The sequence below is a fragment of the Euleptes europaea genome, chromosome 15 (genome assembly GCF_029931775.1).
Source record: "Euleptes europaea isolate rEulEur1 chromosome 15, rEulEur1.hap1, whole genome shotgun sequence".
Taxonomy (NCBI): Eukaryota; Metazoa; Chordata; class Lepidosauria; order Squamata; family Sphaerodactylidae; genus Euleptes; species Euleptes europaea.
Window position 1 is genome coordinate 14,095,770 of NC_079326.1, and position 9,523 is coordinate 14,105,292.

Consider the following 9,523-nt stretch of genomic DNA (forward strand, 5'->3'; position numbering starts at 1 on the left):
TATGGGGAATAAGAAACGGAGACGCTCAGCATCAGAAGAGCAGGAGTCCTACAAAGCAGGTAAACAAGTTAAGATTTACAATTTTCTGCAAGCTGGAGAAACAGAGCCTGCTGGAGACCCTGTGTTGTTATCTAACCGATTCCTAGCCTTGGAATTTGAAGAGTGTAGTGAACCCTTTGGCAGAGAAACAACATGAGAAGCAAAGCAGAGTGGGGGCCAGAAGATCAAGCCCCGGAAGCCCCACAAACAAAAGCAATAATAATTCAAAACGACCTCTGGCATATCTGCTACTGATAACCCCATGGAAGAAGTAAGGTGTAGGAGAGACGGTTCTGCAGTAAAAATCTCTCCTCCCCTGAACAATATTAAGAAGAACCGCTTCCTACAGGGAAAAAACGTGGTCCTGTTTACTGGGGATTCAAGAATTAATTACCACAGATGGGATAACCAGAGAGTTGTAGTGAAGTCTCTGTCCCAACTACTACAATGGGAAAAGGCACTTAGAAAGTTTATTTTGGCTTCCTTCCAAGAATTATTACAAAAGATAAGTCCTAACATTTTGGCAAAGTAGAATTCCCTCCCTATTGTTGTATAAGAAGGATCTTTTAAAGAGATACTCTATTTACCCAACCAGAGTGTTTGAAGACCTGGCATGTCATCCACTATGGAACTACACGCTTCAATTAAAAAAAACAAACTGCATAGCAAGTGGCGTTGATGATCCCCAATGGAAACTAACACAGATAAGGGAAAAAGCAAGTGCAAAAGCAAAAGGGAACTCCAAATACAGAAACAATTTATCCCCAGAATTTCAGAAGAGGTCAAGGGTTGCAAGTACAGAGTCAGAGGAATTAAAAGAGTGAAAGTGTGTTCTAGGCTCTCCACTGATACTCACTCTACAAAGAAGGGACCCTTTGGGTGTGAGCGAAAGAGACCTAATTGATTTAGAAAAAGACTCCCAGGAGTAATATATAGTCAGAAAGGGGTTGGGGTTGAGCTGAATCATTGTCAACCCCAACCCCTTTCTGACTATATATTACTCTTCTTACACACTTGACACTGAGAGACACTGTCCTTCAGTGTTACTCCTCTGAAGATGCCTGCCACAGCTGCTGGCGAAATGTCAGGAAACAAAATACCAAGACCACGGTCACACAGCCCAGATAACCTACAAGAACCAATGAACTCTGACCGTGAAAGCCTTCGACAATATTTTAAAACTAGGTTAATTTATGTGAACAAGAATTCAGTGACATCTCTATTTTTCTCTCATTTGCTTAGGTGTCTCACAATCTCTTGCCACACAATAGTGTGATGAGTTTTATCTGTTGTCCGTAGGACTCGTAATGTTAAGATAGGGTGATGCTTTTTAGTGCAGGTATAGCTCACTGCCCATATGGCAAATTTTAGGCCCTGGGGCTAATTCTTAAGCTTCTTAGACATGAGTATGACTTGGCCATCTTTCTCAAAGGGAACAAGACTTTTAATGGCTGGAGCCAGTGCTGAGCATAATTCATATTCCTCCCTGCATTCAGAGCACTATATTGCCAAACCTGTTGGTGTTTCACTTTTTGCCCTGTTGCATCATGCATCTTTTCCAGTCCCAAGAATGTTAGCATCTATAATTTCTTTATTCCATAAGCATTCCATATATGGAACCGGATATTGACCATCTCATTAGCCAAAAGCAGCCCCATACTTCCCATTGAAATATTATAAGTTTATATTGATTAAAATCGTTCTTCATTTTAAATATTGCATTGTTTCTCTTATTTTTTGTGCACTACAAATAAAATATGCGCAGTGTGAATAGGAATTTGTTCATATTTTTTTCAAGCTATAGTCCGGCCCCCAACAGTGTTTGAGGGACAGTGAACTGGCTCCCTGTTTAAAAAGTTTGAGGACCCCTGCCCTTGCGGGTCAGGTGAAATGGAAATCACTAGTCATGCTCTATTTAGATGTATCTACTATGAGGGAATTCGTCAGAAGCTAATTCTACCTCTTATTAGCACAATGGAAGCCAGTTCAGAGGAAGAGAAAATTAAATTCCTCTTATGGGAGGGAGACTCTCAACGATCTTTGCAAGTAGCCAAGTATTGCTCTGCAGCTATTAAAATCCGCTCGGAGAAGGGTATTAGTGATTTTTAATTGATATGTGCCTATGTGAACAATTTTTAACTGATGTAGTTTTTTCTGTATTTTGTATATAGAGATTTTTATTGTGTAATCGGTTTTACTGACAAGGTTTGCAGCTTATCTGGCTATTGCCGTAATAATAAAATCATTCATTCATTCATTCATTCAAGTATGGCCATGATGCCACGCAGTTTGTAGAGAGATACTTTTATGTGGATTTTGGGCTGAAGTTTGTATCCACCCCAGCAGAGGCCATTGACCTGCTAAAAAGAACACAGCAGATTCTAGCTTCTGTTGCCTTGAAACTGCATAAAATAGCTTCCGACAGCATTCAGGTGTTGAAAGTGTTGGATCCCGAAGATCATGCCAAGGGCATGAAGGATCTAGACTTGAGTTCTGATACTCTTCTATCCAACACAGCCACGGCCTGAGTTGGACTCTAAAAAGGGACACCTTCACCTTTCAGATGCCATCTCAAGAGAAGCAGTTTACCATGTGTGGCTTCCTCTCCATAGTAAATAGCCTGTTTGAGCCACTGGTGTATGCAGCACCTGTGATCATCTAAGGAAAGCACCTCTTGAGAATTCTCTCTGCAGAGACCAAGGATTGGGATGACCCTTTTCCTCTCAACTCAAGGCATGAGTGAGAAATATGGAGAAACTCCCTCAGCACTCTTCAAGAAGTCCAGATACTGCACACTTACATACCTGTCTTGCCTGCCACCACTGTCCAAAGAGAAATCCATGAATTCTCCAGTGTGTCAATGGAGGCAACAGCAGCAGTGGCAAATTTAAGAGTCACTGATGAGGAGAATCGCCCCCATATGGGTTCCATCCTTGGCAAGGCCAAATTATCATCACAGCCAGAACACACCATCAAACTCTGTGGGGCAGTACTGGCTATAGAGATTGCAGAACTATTGGAGAGAGAACTGGACTTCAAATTGAATGCCGTAAATTTCTATATGGACAGCAAAGTAGTCTTGGGATACATACAGAAAATGAGCAGAAGGTTCTACGTGTATGTGAACAGGATAGAATGCATCAGGAAAACCAGGTATCCTGAAGAATGGTGATATGTTCCTATGAGTCAGAATCCAGGTTGTAAATCAAGGCATTGTGAAGACCTTAAACCCATTACTGAAATGGTGCTGATCTTTCCCAAAGAAGAAGCTCCAGTTTGAGTATGTAGACCTTTTTAGCATTGTGGTATGTAATATATGTGTTAGTAGTGCTGGTTTATTTGAATGGGAGACCTCTGACGAATACCAGAATGGTGATGCTGAGGCAGGCAATGGCAAACCGCCTCTGAACATCTCTTGCCTTGAAACCTTACAGGGTTGCCGTAAGAGAGCTGTGACTTGACAGCAAATATAAAGTGCTGGTTTTAATCATAAAAGTTTGTAGATGGTGGAATCTGTAGAATTCCAGAAGGGTAGTGTGCTGCCCTATAGGGCTATAGTTAGTAGATTTTGTGTAAATGTTTAGTGTACCTTTAAGAATAGGTGCTTGCTAGTTTTCAGCAGTATGCCACGTGATACTGTTTCCCCTGACCATTATGAAGTTCTTTTCCCCTCTGTTATTGCTTGCGCCAATGGTGTTTTTTCTCCATCTTTTCAAGAGGTTTACGTTCTCAGCTCCGAGACAAAGCAATAGTCTTTTCACCAGATTTTCTTAGAAGCTTCAGCTCTTCATTTGCATCCAGCCCAACCCTGATTATTTTACCATTTCTAATCCAGCATATTCATCATAGGAACAATAAGTCTGTCTGGACACTGGGCTTTTTTATTGCATGTTGAAGTTGTCAGCAAAGTTTCGTTTATAAGGAAGAGCTGTGTTGACTGTCTTGCAAACGAGATCATACCTTGGGGTAGGGTTGCCAGGTCGCTCTTCGCCACTGGTGGGAGGTTTTTGGGGTGGAGCCTGAGGAGGGTGGGGTTTGGGGAGGGGAGGGACTTCAATGCCATAGAGTCTAATTGCCAAAGCAGCCATTTTCTCTAGGTGAACTGATCTCTATCGGCTGGAGATGAGTTGTAATTGCAGAAGATCTCCAGCTAGTACCTGGAGGTTGGAAAGCCTACCTTGGGGCCAAGAATACTAAGCATGAAAAAAATCCCCAAGGATTGTTTCAGATATTGAAAATCATAGTAAAACTGTACACAAGATTGGGCACAGAAATTAAAACAGTAGCCAAGTTTGCAAAGTAGCCAAGTTTGCAGACGACACCAAATTATTTAGGGTGGTTAAAACAAAATTGGACTGTGAAGAGCTCCAAAAGGATCTCTACAAACTGGAAGAATGGGCATTAAAATGGCAAATGTGATTCAATGTGAGCAAGTGCAAAGTGATGCATATTGGGGCAAAAAATCCCAACTTCACATATACACTGATGGGATCTGTGCTGGCAGCGACAAACCAAGAAAGGGATCTTGGGGTGGTAGTGGATAGCTCGATGAAGATGTCAACCCAGTGTGCGGCTGCTGTAAAAAAGGCAAATTTCATGTTGTCCATAATTTGACGAGGAATTGAGAATAAAACTGCTGATATCATACTGCCATTGTACAAATCTATGGTGAGACCACACTTGAAATACTGTGTACAGTTCTGGTCACCACACCTAAAAATGGATATTACAGAACTTGAGAAGGTGCAGAAAAGAGCAACCAAAATGATTAGGGGACTAGAGCAACTGCCCGATGAGGAGCGGTTAAAATGCTTAGGGCTGTTTAGCTTGGAAAGAAGGCGGCTGAGGGGAGACATGATAGAAGTCTATAAAATTATGCATAGTTTGGAGAGAGTGGACAGCAGTCTGTTCACACAGTGGCCAAACAGGTGCCTCTAGGAAGCCCCCAAACTATTAAAAGGAGCCCTGTGGCGCAGTGTTAAGCTGCAGTACTGCAGTCAAAAGCTCTGCTCACGACCTGAGTTCGATCCCGACAGAAGTTGGTTTCAGGTAGCCGGCTCAAGGTTGACTCAGCCTTCCATCCTTCCGAGGTTGGAAAAATGAGTACCCAGCTTGCTGGGGGTAAAGGGGAGATGACTGGGGAAGGCACTGGCAAACCACCCCGCAAACAAAGTCTGCCTTGGAAACGTCAAGGTGTGATGTCACCCCATGGGTCAGGAATGACCTGGTGCTTGCACAGGGGACCTTTACCTTTTTTTTAAAAAACTATTAAAACTAAGCGAGACTGCCTGTCTGAGAGATGGAAAACTATATAAACCATGTTTTTAGGCTATATGGAAACCCCTTTTCACTTATTGGTTTATAATAACAAATAACAATGGGATATATTGATGTGTGTGTTATTGTTCTTATGGACATTTCTTTGGTATATTAGATTTTAAATTTGTTTATGTGCATACTTTTAACTTTTTAAAAAAGTGGCAGCCTTAGGCATGCTTAGTGGTGGCAGAGTTTGAGAGTTGGGCTTTCCTACTATCTTTCTAACAGATCTACACAACCCACTTTTTAGAAACTTTAATTGGCTGCTAGCATATTTTATCATGCTGTAGCCCTGTACTGATGTCAGTTAATTTTGGGGAACTTCAGACTGATTCTTCTTGATTAGTTGGATTTGTCTTACTTCATTGCATTGTTTATTTGTACCCCAAGAGTGGCGGGAACCTCTGACCTCTCTTACCATCACTTATGCATAACAACCAAATCCATTTCAGTCCCTCCAGAATTGCTGCTCCACACTGCAGAAAATCGCACGTGAATGATTTATGCCCAGATTTATGCTCAAGCCTCTCTCTCTGCCTCAACTTCTTCTTCCCCCGCTTCTGTAATTTTCCTTCTAAGAATTCCCAAAATGTGATCTCCTTTTCACACAACTGAAAAAGTGACCTCTGACTCATAAAGGCACATGCTGAAATAACTGTTGCTAGTCTTGAAGGCGTCACTGGACTTCTGTTTTATTTTGCTTTACCATGCACCTTTCAACCATAGCCTGAGCCTCTGTAAATTATGTCTCAGCCCTAGAACTATGTGAACAATGTCTTAGTCCCAGAATCTGCTTTCAAAGTTGTGAGAGCAACACATACCACACTGGGAGTGTCCATATCTGGAGTTCCTAACAGTTCCCCCCTACCCACCCCCGTCCCCAGTATCACCCAATTTGGAGAGGATAGTGTTGCGGCATGGGCTACCTCTTTCATGTTATTTCCCAGCTTGAAATGGCCCAGAGGAGTAACTGTTTGCCCCGTAGAGGCAAAAACATGCAGGCCACCTACAGAATGCCTTAGGTTTACCCCAGTGGGACAGCTGCCCGCTTTTCAGGGCCGTTTCAATTGGGGTAATAGTGTATGGCGAAAGAATTACCACCACCATCCTCTTGCACTGTATGAAGTGGGGTCCTGCTGACAATTTCTTTAGCAAGAAAGGACACTGGGGATCAGGAACCAGGAAACTCCCAGCATCACATGGAATTCGGCCCCGAGAAGCCTGCCTTTGAGAATGCGCAAAATATTTTTCTGACACAAGTGGGCTTAGCAAAGGAGAGTATACTTTATCAGGACCTGGGGAACTGGTTGGGTTGCAAGATCATCTACCTGATATCGGCTATGTAATCTCAGAAATAAAATAGAATGTCATTGTGTGTTTGGTGTCGTGCACTGTTGTGTCTGTTGGGGGCAGGGCAAGTCTGTTCCAGGTCCAGAGAAATGATGGTTATGCCCTGAATATTAAAAAAAGGGGTCTGTCTCTAGGTTATCTAGGGCCACGTGGTCTGGATACTCTGGTCAGACCTGATTCAGTTATAGGTGTGCACTTAAGAAGCCATTCAATTAAGTACATTCAATGAAAGAGGTAGTCATGCGTAGCCTTCAATGCAATCAAATGATTCAGCCCAGAATTATTACTCCTCCAGGGCAATTCAGAAATTTGGGTGGAAATGACGGGTTGAATTGTCTGGTTCAAGGCTTCAGATGCTTCCCACTCCACAGGAGGCCCCACAAGAAGCCATTTTCAATTACTTCAGGGGTTCCCTCTCAATTCACTTATGGGAAGAGCAACCATATTCTGAAAGTGGCTAGGTGCCCCTTCTCACATATTTACCATTTATGCTTTTTGTGATATATAATACATTCAAATATATGCATGCTTATTTTTAAGTGGTAGGCTGAATTTTAAGCTCAGGGCAACCTGAGACGGTTTTGAAAGAGCAGGAAACAAATTTAATGTACCCATGTAAGTCAACAGCAAATTTAACTAACATATTTAACAAGAACAAAAAAAGTGTTTAGTGTTTTCTTGTGATTCAGGGAAGCTTGAACTACATCTTTCTGACAACCACTTTAGAGGTGTGGTCATCTGTTTATTAATGCAACTAAGGTATTCATGACATTTGCCTTAAAAGGATAGAGGAAGAGAACAGCCAAACCCTTACAAAAGGCATGCAATCAAAAGAGAAGGGGGTTACAGGAAACAACACAGGTTATTTGGGGAAGGATGCTAACTATTCACTCAGGACAGGGCCAAAATAAAATATATAGTTGTCTTTGGTCCACAAGCCACCTTTTCTGATGGTTTCATACCCAGAACGCAGTACTCAACTAACATGATATATTATATGTTTTGTATGGTGTGGAGGGTTCTTTTATGTTTTCTTATATGTTATGCTTGTGGGGAGGGATTGTGGCTCACTGGCAGAGCATTTGATTTGCATGCAGAAGATCCCAGATTCAATTCCCAGCAGCCCCAGTTGACAGGATCAGGTAGCAGGTGACGTGAAAGACGTCTAGCTGAGAACCTGGACAGACATGGCCAGTCCAAGTAGACAGTGCTGACTTTGGTATACCAATGGTCTGACTCTATAAGGCAGCTTCGTGTGTTGATGAGAAGGCACATCTGTTCCTACAACTATACACAAACACACATGAACACATGAAGCTGCCTTCTACTGAATCAGACCCTTGGTCCATCAAAGTCAGTATCGTCTACTCAGACTGGCAGCAGTTCTCCAGGGTCTCAGGCAGAGGTCTTTCCCATCATCTACCTGCTTAGTTTCTTCAACTGGAGATGCCGGGGATTGAACCTGGAACCTTCTGCATGCTGAGCAGAGGCTCTACCACTGAGCCACAGCCTCTCTCCAAGGCTCTCAGGCAGAGGTCTTTCCCATCACCTACCTGCCTAGTCCCTTTAACTGGAGATGCCAGGGATTGAACCTGGGACCTTCTGCATGCCAAGCAGATGCTCTACCACTGAGCCACGGCTCCTCCCTATAGTTAAACTATAGTTTAAGCCCACCCATGATCTTGTTTTTAAGCATATTTTTAAAGCATTTGCCATGTTGCCCTGCCCGACTGAGATCCAACTTACATTTTGACTAAGGTTAACTAGAATGTTCTAAATGATTTCTAAATCTGTTTGCACAAGCTGTTCAGCAACTACCTAGAGGCAGATTGCAAAAATATTTCTTTTCATCACATCCATAATTTTCTTCTGCTGCTTGGTGACTTGGCCTCTTTTCTTGTTCGAATCTTTGTCTGTTTGCAACTTAACACGTTTTTATAAATAGTTACATCAAAAGGATGGTGTGCCAAGTGAATCCGGCTTCCTCAGTCACGAGCCCTCACTTCCTAAAAAGCTATGTTTCCATTACTCCCACTCAGGGTTTTTTGCACATTGGTTCCTATGGCAACGCTGGCATCTCTGCATCTGCCACATGCCACCCACTCTCTCTTCATTCCCTGGTGTTTCATTGTGGTTCTGATCCCCCATCTCATGGAACGGCTTAAATTGCTGCTGCACAAATACAGACTTGCAAGGCAACAATGGATGAAGAATCATAAGCCTGGTTCACAGAGCCAAGCTATGCAGCCCTGTAGCCAGGGAACAAGAGCAGTAGTAGCCAAGGAGCAATGTTGTCTGTTGCACCAGGGGTGGGGCAGGATCCTTGGTTTGACAACAGTTTATCTGCTGCCTCCTCATGCCACAGTGAAGACTGTCATGCTAGATGCACCTATCTCAGGATAGTGTATTCTAGCAGTTAGGATGTTTGGATCCCATGTTAAAACGGGTAATTGAGTATACAGATGAATGATAGGGAGGTTCTCCTATGCTTAGTTCCCTTGCCCTGATATTTTTAACAACTTACAGATTCTTTATCAGAACCACTCTACTCCAGTGATACTAACAATAGGGCAGCTGAACTCATGGACAAGCCATAAACCACCAAAAGGCCAAACAGCTCTTGGCATTGTCCACCCCATATGATTAATCAAGCCAGCCCTATTTACTGAAGAAAATGCTCCTAAGGCCATGTTGATTCTCTATGCCAGAGACAAGCAGAGTTGCCTTGCTGGATCTGATCAAAGGTCCACCTTTGATCAGTCTCCTGTCTCCAAGACGAACACGCTTGAGAAGTTGATGGGCAAAGCTTGGTAGA